The 13,169-nt window shown below is 42.3% G+C and overlaps 1 long non-coding RNA gene across 1 annotated transcript in view; it reads right to left on the bottom strand.

Annotated features, from left to right (window-relative positions):
- Window positions 1-7,879: 7,879 nt before the first annotated feature.
- LOC134187511 (uncharacterized) overlaps window positions 7,880-13,169 on the bottom strand; it is a 7,371-nt gene continuing 2,081 nt past the window's right edge. Inside the window, exons 3-5 of the long non-coding RNA XR_009971123.1 lie at window positions 10,751-10,813; window positions 10,268-10,339; window positions 7,880-7,953 (exon numbers count right to left, since the gene is read on the bottom strand). This is a non-coding gene — a long non-coding RNA (uncharacterized LOC134187511). The remainder of the gene's footprint in view (window positions 7,954-10,267; window positions 10,340-10,750; window positions 10,814-13,169) is intronic.

The following is a 13,169-nucleotide window of genomic DNA, read 5'->3' as shown; positions in this document are numbered from 1 at the left end:
CACTGAATCAGGCGACACTGTCAGGTCAAATGAAAATAATGATGACGTTCACGGTGATTTATGATGTAACAGAGGATGATATGAGAACAGGCGATGACAACCATGGTGATGTCAGAACAGATGAAGAAGTCAGAACTGATGATGATGTCATATCCCAGTCAGATGAGGACAAGTCAGACTTTGAAAGGTAATTTAAAGGTAAATAAAAATTTGAATACTTTTAATCGTTTGTTATGCAAGCCATAGTAGTATCATGCTCGTTGAATTTCGAGACAACCTCAAATAATTCTTGACAGCATAAGTACTGCACACAAGTGCCCATCATCTCACAGTGACGGCAGCTACACCTGTGATGGTTGTGAACTTACTCTGACGTGCATCGGTTACGTTTCAATTTCTACTTCTACTTACCATTGGTACGGGCTATCGGGTGGCCTGTTGTCTTCCTCGTCGACTTCCAAGGCAGACTACCCTTCAGGTGCAAAGCTACTGTCGCTGGGCTCGAACCTATACGGTTCAATGGCCCCCAGCAGATCTTCCTCATCTTGCAATTCATCGCTTGATGAACCTTCGAACGGCTCTTCGGAAGAAGAACTGTCACTGTCATCACCTCTAACACGATGGAGATGCCTTGGTTCTAAAGGTGTAGCCATTTTCTACGCTCCGTTGACTAGACACGTACGAGCGTCTCCCTCCAGTGACGTCAACACGATACCACGCCCTTTACCGAACTCGAATAACCGGAAGCAACTTTCACCTGCTATATCACAGCGAAGGCTTATCTTTAAAATCTAAAACAATTTTCCTGTCATGTATGCAACTAGAACTATCGATTTCCAACATAAAAAAATATTTGATTTTGCGTTGCAGTTACCCTTTAAATAATTAGGTCGGTCACACTTTGGCGAACGCAGTTTCGAGCGACTCCTATATATACTCTACTCAGACAAATGAAAAATTCAAAGTGCTGCTGCTGCTTGCAAATTGATAAAATAACGACTGCGATTTGAATCACATTGCACATTCGCGTTGTGAGGTGCACTACAAAATTTGATGACCAACCAGTAACAGAAGGCCTTATGCGCATTCTTAAGATATAAATCAACCATTATTATAAAAGGCTGTGGTGGGACAAAAACTGCGTTTGACGTCAAATTTTCTAGTGTCACGTTGCGTGTCATCTATCGAACACGTAATGGGTCGTGTAAACTAATCTTCTAGTAGTTTGTTTGGTCCATTGCTCGCCTTGCGTTGTATTGTATGACTTGAGAGATGTGTTTGGACGTACAGCTATCGTCTATAGTTAGTTCAGAGTGCGCCGTTGTTTTTAGCGTTGACTAGAATCCGTTGTTGAGATCACACGAGTTTATTTAGAAAGGTGTTTTGAACAGATTCGGATGTAAATGACGTAGAGTCCTCAATGCCAATCGACACAACCAGGACGTGTAATCATACCTTACCACCTGCGTATTAGTGTGCCCTCTTCACGTAATGCCCTAGGTCCACGCAAAACCACTTGAAAAAGAACATTCGTGACTAATTAGCGCTATACCCGACTATATTCGCTGCTGACCACGCATCTAGGCTATATCAGTGTTTTGTGACCATTTCTATGATGCTTAATGGAGTTAAACGGAGTTCTCTCCACCCCGAAGTCTGCAGCGCACGCGCGTACACTTGGCTTAGTAATACCACGTCATCAGGCAATTAAGAGTAGTTCGAGCCTCATCAGCGCGGAGAACAGTTCACAATTTTTTGTAGTCTAGTCTTATAATTAAATGGCAATGTCTGAAGAGATTCAATCTGCTTCAACCCACTAACAAACTGTCATCTCGATGTCTCTTTAAGAACTCAAGTCCTTAGTGGCCGAGACTGCTCACGAAGCAGTTCGCGCAGAGATAGAATCCAATCAAACACAAGCAATATCTGGAAACTCAAGTAGGAGAAATGTTTTTTGAACTGGGTATGTGCATGTATGTTCGGGTTTTAAAAAGAGCGCGTCGGCTTGGTCATGTACTTATAGCTTCTTGCGCGCCATGTCGATCATGGCGTTCATCATTGTCGACCACAGCACAAAACAACTTAGAACGCCCGGACGGTCGGTTCCCCCTCTTTTCATGGCAATATCTAACCTCAGAAATTCGCTGTCTCGATTGTCTTCTCTGCCGTAGGACCGTCAGGTAATCAGCAACAGCTCTTGTCTATTGCGACAGGCAACCCGAAGCTGCGCTTAGGCAGCACTAAAGAGCGTCCAACGATCGGCCGCCCGGATTGTCTATTGCTACTAAAGCATTAATCATTTGGCCGCCGTGCTTGTCTATCGCTGTAAGAGCGTCTGAAAATTGGCTACCCTGCTCTAGTATTACTCTATGCGCGTCGGACAATCGTCATATTGTTTTAAAGTCATTTTGCTATAACCCAGCCGCTTGTCTAACGCTGTAGGCACCTCAAAAAGTCTACTTCTCCTCTTGCATATTTGCCTTAAACGCGTCATTCATGCTGATGTCGCACCCTTGTATTGCTAAACAATTACCTAGATCAATGGAAAGTCGCTTCAATTGTTTACGTCTATCACGCTAGGGAAGTACGGCGCTTCCTTACCTTTTATAATTGGGCCAGATGGCCACGTCGGGTGTTTAGTGTTGAACTCAATATGCATAATTAAGTGTGTATGCTAATTGACTAAGCTTGTTTCCATGTGCACGTAGCAGCTTTCACTCTTCGACATTCTGCTTGTCGCCTACATCTTGTGAATGACAACAGCACTAATTGCGTTTAGATCCGCGGCTGTCGAGCACTATTGACCACGAATGTAACCTACGCAACAGTCGTTATCGGTATTTTAAGGATCTGCTTGCGCTGGATCGTTGCCGTCCGTCGTCCCCATTGTTATTGCAGCATTCGGTCCGCTCGTTTTCGCCGTTTGATGTAATCGTTTGGATACAGGAGCTGTCGTCTCACCCAACCCTGCCTTTGCTAACTACCTTTATGCCGGCCTAGCCAACGGATTTCGAATTGGCTTCCAAAACGGATCGGCAAATGTGAAGAAAGAGCGCAGGAACCTGAGAACATCAAAAGAACACCGCGGTGATAGACAACTATCTGCAAACCGAGCACGCCGCTTCTCGTTTTTTCGGACCAATAAATGTCAGAAGCGACGACTTACAAATCAGTCCGATGGCTATCATTCCCAAAGCGCATCAACCGGGTCGATAGCGCCTTATCGTTGATTTGCCATTACCTCGTTCGACGAGCGTCAATGAAGGTATTCCATCTAATCTTTGCTCGTTGTCGTACGTGAACGTCAATCTAGATGCCAAAAAGTGGCACAGTTCGGTGTTGGCACAGAGTTGGCAAAGCTGTATACCTACAGCGCTTACAGACACATTCCAGTTCATTGGGACGATCGACATTTGCTTGGAATTTGTTGAAAAGGTGAGATATTCTTAGATCGAGCACTACCTATTGGTTTGCGCTCCGAACTAAGAATATTTTCTTTGGTAGCTGATGCTTTGTTGTGGATTATGCACGATTGGGGATTAAGATCGGGCATCCACTACCTAGATGATTTCCTGTTCTTTGGTAGGCCTGGGGCATTACATTGTCTTCAACACTGCTGACGTGTTCCAAAATTGTCGTCCCGGTTGCACACAAAAAGCTAGAAGTTCCTTCTACACCTTTAAAGTTTCTATGTCAAGACATCGACACTGTCAGCGAAATAATTTACTTGCCGCCGCCAAGGCTGCTACGGAATAAAAGTACAATTGACAAGTGGCTGTTGCGCCGGGCTTGTACAAAGCGCCAGTTGCTATCCCTTATTGGCACCTTGCATCATGCGTCCCCTGTAGTAAAGGCGGGCCAAGCATTCGAACACTGTGTAATAGATCTAGAAGCTGGCGTTAGGCAACTGCATCACTGAGTGGGCCTCAATGAAGACGCACGAGTAGTTCTCCGATGCTGAGATACTTTCCTAATTGGCTGAAACGGAGAATGCTTGCTTTACTTTCTGGCGGCTACCTCGGCGGGAACGCAGCTTACCTCCAACGCTTCCGGCCATTGGTGATAAGGCGCTATTGGAAATGACAAGTAGCTGTGATGGCATTGGTCAAAAAATGGTAAAAACAGTAGCGGCAGCAGAAATTTGCCAATGTTATTGGCGGCTGCAGCGTAAGGGAAAATGCCGTGTCGCAAGCAGGTACGTTTTCGTTCTAACACCGTAACCGTCGTCTCAGCGCTTGCTAAATCTTTCATCAAGGAGCGAACCGTAATGAATCTTCTTCTCATTCTGCAGCTTGTAGCTTAGCGATATTTGTTTTAATGGATCTCAGCTCACATCCCAGGTAAACTTAATGTAGCAGCCCCTGCGTTGTCTCCCAATAACCTGCCTGTAGCTCGGTTAATGTTTCCACAGCTCGACGACCAACCATTGCTAATTCCCAGCCAATTTCTGAAGCTGTTTCAAATGACAGACATAGACTGGAGCTCACAAACCTCGAGATGTCGTCTCGCCGCTTCCTTGCCTCCGGATTAGCGGAGTCCACTGGAAGAACCTACACTTAGGGTCACTCGCGTAATATACAATTTGTAATCGCTGCGCTCTTTCTTCCATCCCAACTCTGGAACGCTCTTCATATGTCTCTTGCATCTTTTCTGGGGGAAAAATTACATAAAAAATAAGTGTTATCATGCAGCCGTCCGCCACCTGCACATTCAGGCCGGAATGGTTGACACTATGGTGCCTCTTTCCGCAATTGACGTACGTGCTGCTTAGAATTCAGCCCCTTCGAGGTACGGGATGCAGCTCCAACAAACGTTTCCTAATTACGCCAATGGAACTACGGCTCTTGAAAAGAGTTTGATCCACGCGCCAACCAGGATAAGAACGAGCTATGCTATGGGCCGCTTGCTGTATAGCCTTCTTCTGTTTTTTCTTACGGGCGGGAGAAGTTACAGTTGACTCCAGATTATCATTTGACCCAGCCGTTTTCCTGACTGCGCAAGGTAACTACAGACTCTTACAGCCACCATACAATTGTTCACATACGGCTGAAGCAATAAAAAACGAACTCATTCCGAAAATGCCTTGACGTATTTGTTGACCGCTGTTATGACGATCTCTGTCCAGTTTCAACACTGCTAGTATACATGGACCTGCGAGGCAAAACCCCTGAGCCCCTCTATGTTTAGAGACGGCAATCCACTCTCTTGGCTTAAACTCGTTGACGAAGTTCGAAAGACTCTATCCGCGGCTTGTCTGGATTGATCGGGCTTCAACGGTCACAGCTTCGGAATTATAGCTGCATCAGTAGGTAAACGCAAATGGACTGGAGGAACTCATTGATTAAAGGACTGGGGCGGTGAAAAATTTCAGCGTTTGAGACATATATTAGACCTTAGCTGCCGATGTTGCTGCCTTTTCTAGTTCGCTTGCTTGTTAATGTGAATTGATGCGTTGAAATATGCATGGTAGTGCCAATGATATATTCTTTTACTAATTAAAGAAATGCGAGCGAGTTATAATTCACGCAAGGGCGTCTTACTTGTCGTTGTCCTGCTTCGTTCTATGGCATCCAAGCCAGTACTTTGGTCTCGCGTGGCAGCCCCTGCCGGCCTTACTGCGATTTGTCGTTTTTCTAGCTCCGTGCTTGAATCAGCTTCTTAACCAAAAAAAGGGTTTTCTCTATGGGTCGGAATCCGGGCCTTTTAACTGTATTTCCTTCAGTAAGAATCTTTAGGAGCATGCGAAAACTTGGTTTCTGACCTTTGCACCTCGGCCAGATCTTCCCAATGTTAAGTCTGTAAAAAATAAATGTCGCTAATTGAACAATAATGATGTTTACTGAATTTGAACGGAATTGACTCTACTCCGTAGTCTCCATTGCACGCGCATACACGTGGCGTACTACTACCACGTAATCAGGCTATCGCGAGTAGTTCAAGCCTCATCAGCACGGAGTACAGTTTATCCCATTCCATTCCAACCAGAAGTTGTACTCCGTTCTACTCTTTGTCGGCTCGCCAACGTGCAAAGCTGGGGGTAAGAATACGGGTCTTTTGACTGTAGTTTTCTTCAGCACAGAACTTTAGGCGCATGCGCAAACTTGGGTTTTGTTGTTTGCGCTTCGGCCGGCTCTTCCCAATAGCAGGTCCGTGGAAAATCAATGTTCCTGGTTGGACAATTTACAGAAAATGTAAGGAAACAACCAGCAAATAGACAGCTGCATTGTCTTGCATGCAAGTTCAGCTATTACGATTTTGCGTCCCGTTCCCGCATTTGCTAGCTACACGCAATGTGACACTCGAAAATGAGATGCTAAATGTATTTTTGGTGCTACACGAGCTATTTATATTAGGTACTAATTTCAATCTTACGAATGCGCATAGGGCCTATTTTGACACTTTGTATTTATACCACTGCTACAGACAATGAATGGAGTAGAATAGCTACTGATTGGATTACTGTTTAATTAAATAATTTTACTGATTTTTACCGGTCAATTGCCTTTTACAAGTTTGGGTGCGAGTAACATACTCGGAGTTGCTTTGTGTGGTGTTGTTGTTATATTTCTGTAGTTACTACGTATTGAAAATACAGGCGGGTTGTCCTAACTACAACAGACACCTCTTTATTCCACCGGCACTGCAGAACAACTACATCAACACAGTTCCTCAAACCTCTTCTCATCGCAAATAGAACGGCCTGGGAGATGGTCTGGCTACGCCAGACTACGTAGATCCGAGCCAGCCTCTGTAAGTGAGTAGCACGCGTCGCGTCACGAACGTTGTACCGTTCACAACATGATTTCAGTGTGCTGTAGACGTCGCTGCATGAACTCTTGAACTGAACACTCACGCTTTGATTGTCTACTGGCAGGCAACTTCCGGAATTCTCAGCTTGCTCACAATCCATTTTCGTGCGTTTTCCCTATAGCAGACGGATCTTTCTACATCTTCCAGCTAATCATCTACAAGCAAAGGGAGGTCTCGACACAATCTATAGACCGCTGAACGTCGAGTACATCTCCGAAATCGGTAATCATCGGTTACGGAATCCACAGGTACATTTTTAGTTGGTTGTAATTGGTCGAAATCTATGTGATACTTTCGACGCGACGTGCTCAGCTTCTCGTTCAACGCTCGAATAAAACTAGCTTCTATTCGGACGCGATGCATCGAGCGATTTTCAATTGGAATTTAGTACGACGCGACGCACGAGACGAGAGGTGACGTGACGCGACACGACGCCCAACCGTTAATTCGTATATTGTAAATCTAGCTTTAACACTACGCGAACGCCTGAGCTTTGCGTCGCGTACGCAGCGTTGCGTGCATCGCGTGCGTCGCGTCGTACTAATTCAAATTGTAAATGTTTCGACGCGTTCAAATAGAGCCAACAACTATTTAGTAAGCTGAGCACGTCGCGTCGAATATGTCACGAAGATTTTGACCAATCACAGCCAACTAAAATGAATGTGTAGCTTCCACGAGCGATAATTATTGATTTCGGCGCTGTAGTCAACATTGAGCGGTCTCTAGATTACTTTCTTTGCTGGTGGATGATTAGCTGCAAGACGTACAAAGACCCATGGCTATGAAAAACGCACGTAAATGAATTTTGAGCAAGTTGGGAGTTCCGGCAGAGTTCTATCAGTAGCAAATCAAAGCAGGAGTAGTCAGTTCAAGAAATCATGTTTGGACGTCCACGGCGCTAAAGTCATATTGACGTGCGTGACGCGACACGTGCCACTCCCACACAAGACGACGCGATGCAACGCTAAAGCGCTCTCATACTGTAAATAAAGCTTTAAAGTATTAGGTTTGACCATCATTGTACATTTGCAGAGCATGGCAGTTGATGAAAAAATCGCTTACCCGTTCTCCTTTTATTCCACGTACACCATTTGCACCTCGACTACCTTCTTCACCAGGAGCTCCTACAGGACCACGATCACCCTAGAAAAACACATGATTACAATGAAAGATAATCAGTTTTGTTGATTTTGTACCAATTGAAAATGCTTTGACCATCTATTAGAAACCCTTAGTTTAGAAAAGAAAACACAGAAAATACTACTCGAAGACGACGAGTAAACGTACTTAAAGACTTCAATAAAGCCATTATAGACACAGATTTAGTGAAAAAATTATTAACGAAAGGGAGCACTACAGTATTGAACCCAATGCGACAAGAAATTGACTCTTTAATTTAGCAATGTGCTTTCAAAGCATTTCAAAGCAGAAAACTTACCTATGCGTATGTTCCTAAAACACCGAACAATTAATTTTAGAGTCAAGGACGCGGCACAGGTAGGTACTCCAATCGCAACAACACCAGATAGTTGCTGCAAACGTACACTCGTTTGCACAAATTAAAAGCAAGAGCACGTCACTAGACCAACGCATCCACTTGTTTATACTGGTGGCTGAAAAAGGACAGGCGCCGCAAGGCAGTCTTATCATCAAACGGTGAACCCTTTCGGTGCTGCTCTTTGCCACAGGTTCACTTACTCTCTGTCCACATCTCTCCGTTTGCTATAACCTCGAAAGTCCTGATTAGTAATCAAAATTGGAAGGTCCAGCGTGACTCCGCCTAGACTACCGGACAAGCTCCAGCAACCATTTGTTGAGATTACACATGCGATAACACTGAACGCACGCCATACATTTTAAAGATGTTCACAGTGTTGTTTCTGTCGAGTCGTCGAGTCGGTATTTCCGTTGGGACAAGGCTGTCGCCATTTCCGGTAAAACGACTACTACTAGTAATACGTGAACATTACTCAAGCGTCGCTTCAAATGAAAGCTACGAAGCAATACTCTTTCCTCCAACTAATGACGTTAAAGCAAATAGCTCATGTAATCATACGTAACACTGGTTGCTGTTCATACGGTTTAGATACCAATTGTATCAATTTACGTACAATATCTAATATATCGTTAGTTGGGGACGCGCGTTAGCAACAAAGTCTCCTACATAACGCGTGCGCTACTCTTCACATTTGTGCATACTATAGCAGCAATAGTGAATGCTCGAAGACTTTCAAGTAGCTCTACTTGAAATACAACGTATCTGTTTGTTTGTGATTAAAATTGACGTCTTTCTGGCTAATTTTCTCACATGCCGACCGAGCGCGTAGTGATTGGCTGCCCGGCCATTGTCCCTCGTTGCTGCGTGAGACACAATGAAGAATAATGCGTCCTGATTGATAAATCGCATGCATTCCATAAATCCTTAAGCGTGACACTCATAAATGGTCATTTTGGCGTACATAGTAGTTATAGCCACAGAGATTTGGGGCAAATGGAACCCCGCTAGTATACCGCTCCTCGCAAGACTAAAGAGCTAATGAACGGTAGTTCTGTATGTAATTACTGAAATTCCTAAACTAGATCAGTTCGAGCTCAATCGTGTCAACATTTACTTGGTACTAACTTTGGCCATGTACAGTAATTTGGAAAAAACATTTGTAATATGCAAACGGTCAAACAAAAGGACGTCCAGCTACGGTTAATGCTAGCTTATAACATTGACTTTGTTAGCAATAGCACCTTTGATTTGATCATAACATAACGAAGAATTTTGGATCACAATACAACTTAATTAAAACACGTTAAATGCAGTAGAAATCTATAGTTTTCTGTATGAATATTTGATTAGCGGTTGCTCAGTATTTCTAAAACGTTTCGATTAAATTCCATATTGATATAACGTCTTTCTAAAACGGTCTAGTAAGTCAGAAACGCCTTGATACACCATATGTTATCCAAGTACTCCCTGAGCGACAATGGTTGCGTGTGTGTGTGGGTGTTGGTCTGGGTGTGCGTGTGGGTGTGTGTGTGTGTGAGTATGTGTTTCTGTGTTTGTGTGTGTGTGTGGGGGGGTGGTGGTGTTTGTGTGTGTATGTGTGATGGAGTGCTTTTCAAGGTGTAAATTGACGCTAACAGTTTGCCTGCTACAAAAATCTGTCCTAAACTACATGTTTTGTTTTAAACTATCTTGCCTACATCTTTGCTAAGTTTATCTCGACAACGCAAGACTGCGATTTTGTCTTCTTCTTTTTGACGTTACGACCAGAATTGCATGCAACCTCGTAAAATTTGCAAGACTAATGACAAGAACTTTGAAACAAAACGCTCATTTAAACAGGGGTTGCATAAAATTTAAAAATACCTTCCAAGAATTCGCACCTGCCGCAGTCTTAGAGTTTCAGGCTTGATGGTTATCGTAAATTTGCAGAGTATACAAGCAGTTGCAGTAGTCACTTACCTCGTCTCCTTTTTCTCCAGATCTACCTGTCCAACCTCTAGCTCCTTTAGGGCCAGTGTCACCTCGTTCACCCTAAAAAATAAGTAACGGCAATTAAAGATATACCATTTTGTCGCTTTTGTGCCAATTGAAAATGCTTTGACAGTTTTATAAGCAATCCTTGTGGCACAGCAACAAAAAAACGTAAGTATTCTACTACTTCAAGTCAAGTCAACATATATATTTGATATGTATTTAAATGTAATATCTTGAGATTTCCCAATACGATTTTTTCGTTTTCTATTTATACGGCCAAAGCAAAAATCCGCACTTGCGGAAACCTAACTATTACAGCTGCTGAGACCATCTCTCATTTTACAAAAGGGAGTGGAATTTTAGAACCCAATAAGCCTTCCCTACATCTGAACGTGCCTCCCCTTTAGACTTTCATGTTAGGCGATTACCGTGCGTTTGCATTTCAGATACAACATTACAATCACTTACATCGTCTCCATCACTTCCAGACCAACCTCGAGAGCCTCTTGCTCCTTGTACACCACGTTCACCCTAAAAAAGGAACTAGGATTAAAGATATATCTGTTTTTTGGTTCTGTACCAATTTAAATTGCTTTTACATTTTATCGAAAAAGCGTCTACACACCGTAACGAAGGAACAAAATTTATACTACTCGAAGTCGTCAAGTAAACACATTGCTACAGCAAACGACAACTACGACTTCGCTAATAGGAACGTTGTAGACACTGATTTATTTGAAAAGTCATTAATCGCGGCTATAAAAGTGGGTAACATGCAAACCATTGCTTCAGTGAGTGCATCAGAAACAAAACACTTTATTACATTTGTAACGCTGAATAGAACTGCATGCTTGCTTGTATTAACGCACTACCACGGTGGAAAAGAATACAGAGTGCCATCTAAAGATTGAGAATTTTGGAAATTGAATTTTCTCATGCATGAGACAGTAAACTGTACTAAGCAAATTAAGTTAAAATGTGTTAAATTAGGCTATTTAATTAGCTGATACTTTCCACTAGCGTATATCAGCGAACACATTATAAAAACTGCTCGCATTGTTTTCTTAGCTAATCAATAGGAACAGCAGTTCACTATGTAATTGCTTAATTTTCATACTAGAACAGGTCAATTTCAATGTAGTCAATGCTAAACTGACACCAATTTTTGCATGATTTGTAGTAAAATAACGTAATTAAAAATTAAAAATTACAAACTGTTAACCAGAAAAACTTTTCCAAGTTATTTTATGGGTCATAAAATTAAATTTGTTGATAATAGCATCTTGGTGAAATTACTAAGCCGGAAATATTATAAAAAGTAGGAATCTAAAACACTGATTGTGAGGTAGATATCTATACCTTCTAGTACGAGTATCAGTACCGTTGAGAGAGTTGATCTCATATATAACAAATGGGTTGATTAATTGCACAATATTGATCTAACGTCTCGTCTAATACTGTATACACAGTCTCAAGCAGTAAATTTGAGAGGCCATGGTTTATCCAGATTTTTAAATATTGAGCGACAATAGTGTGTGTGTGTGTGTGTGTGTGTGTGTGTGTGTGTGTGTGTGTGTGTGTGTGTGTGTGTGTGTGTGTGTGTGTGTGTGTGTGTGTGTGTGTGTGTGTCAAGGGGTGTATGTGTGTTAATGTATGAAATCACAGTCACTAACGCTACAAAACTGTTCTAAATGCATGCTATTGCTTTAAGCCAAGCATATGTTGAGCCTATCTTGAAACCCGAAAATGCAATTTTGCCGTCTGCCGTTTTACTGCCGAACCAAAACCCGCGCTTGTGCAAGTCAATCTATTAAAACTGTTAAGACAATTCCTAATTTTTTTTAAAAAAGGGTAATTATTTAGAACTTAAAGCCTGTCCTAGATTCCCACTGACCTCACTTGTAGACCTTTATGTTAGGCGATCATCGCACATTTGCAAAGCATGCAACTGGATACAATAATCACTTACCTTGTGTCCTTTTCCAGGCAAATCTCGAAAACCTTGTTTAACAGGAACTCCTTGACGGCCTTTTAGACCTTTGGGACCATGATCACCCAGAAGAATACGTAACCAGGATTAATAATATACCTGTTTCTTGGTTTTGTACCAATTGAAAATGCTGTGACAGGTTATCACCAAGCCTTAGACACCGTAGCAAAAAAACAGAAATTTTCTAACACTCAAAGTTGTCATGTAAAATACTATTATGGCAAACGGCAAATATGACTTCGGTAATAAAAACCTTGTAGACACTATATAATTATTTATTAATTGCGGCTTAGCAGTGTGTACCATGCACATTTTTGCTTCCGTGAGCGCCCCTAAAACATGATACTTTGTTATTAATTAAATTGGAAACTCTATTGCTTGTGCTGGCACCATTTGTAAAGTTGGGTAAAACTGCGTACTTGCACGTTTTAATGCGCTACTACGGTAATGAAGAATGGAAAGTGACTAGACGCATCAAGAAATTTGGAATTCGAGAAATTCCCTCACCCATAAGAAAGTTCTAATTATCACAATGTAGTAGGCAAATTATGTTAAAATTTATTCCCTTAGAATAAATAATCTGCTTATGTACTTTCCACATAAAAGTATTGTGCATACGTACGCGTACACATTATATAACGATAAACATTTTGCTCACGTGCACATTGTTTTTCTAGACTAGTAAATGCTCGGTTAGCATTGTGTTTGGCGAGCGATGGTGTTCTGTCCTTACCTATTGAGTGATAATTCGTGTAACAATGGTTGCGTTACGTAGCAATAGTTTCTGTCAAACAAACGTGGGAACTAAGGAAACCGAGTTTCAGTTGCTCTTCTATAGTATTTGGCGTTCAATTATCCGAATTGGGAGTTCAATTATCCGTTGCTTACGGCAGTTGT

This window comes from Corticium candelabrum, chromosome 12 (genome assembly GCF_963422355.1).
Source record: "Corticium candelabrum chromosome 12, ooCorCand1.1, whole genome shotgun sequence".
NCBI classification, from domain to species: domain Eukaryota; kingdom Metazoa; phylum Porifera; class Homoscleromorpha; order Homosclerophorida; family Plakinidae; genus Corticium; species Corticium candelabrum.
The sequence above is the reverse complement of the archived record's forward strand: the minus strand, read 5'-3'. Positions and strand labels throughout refer to the sequence as shown.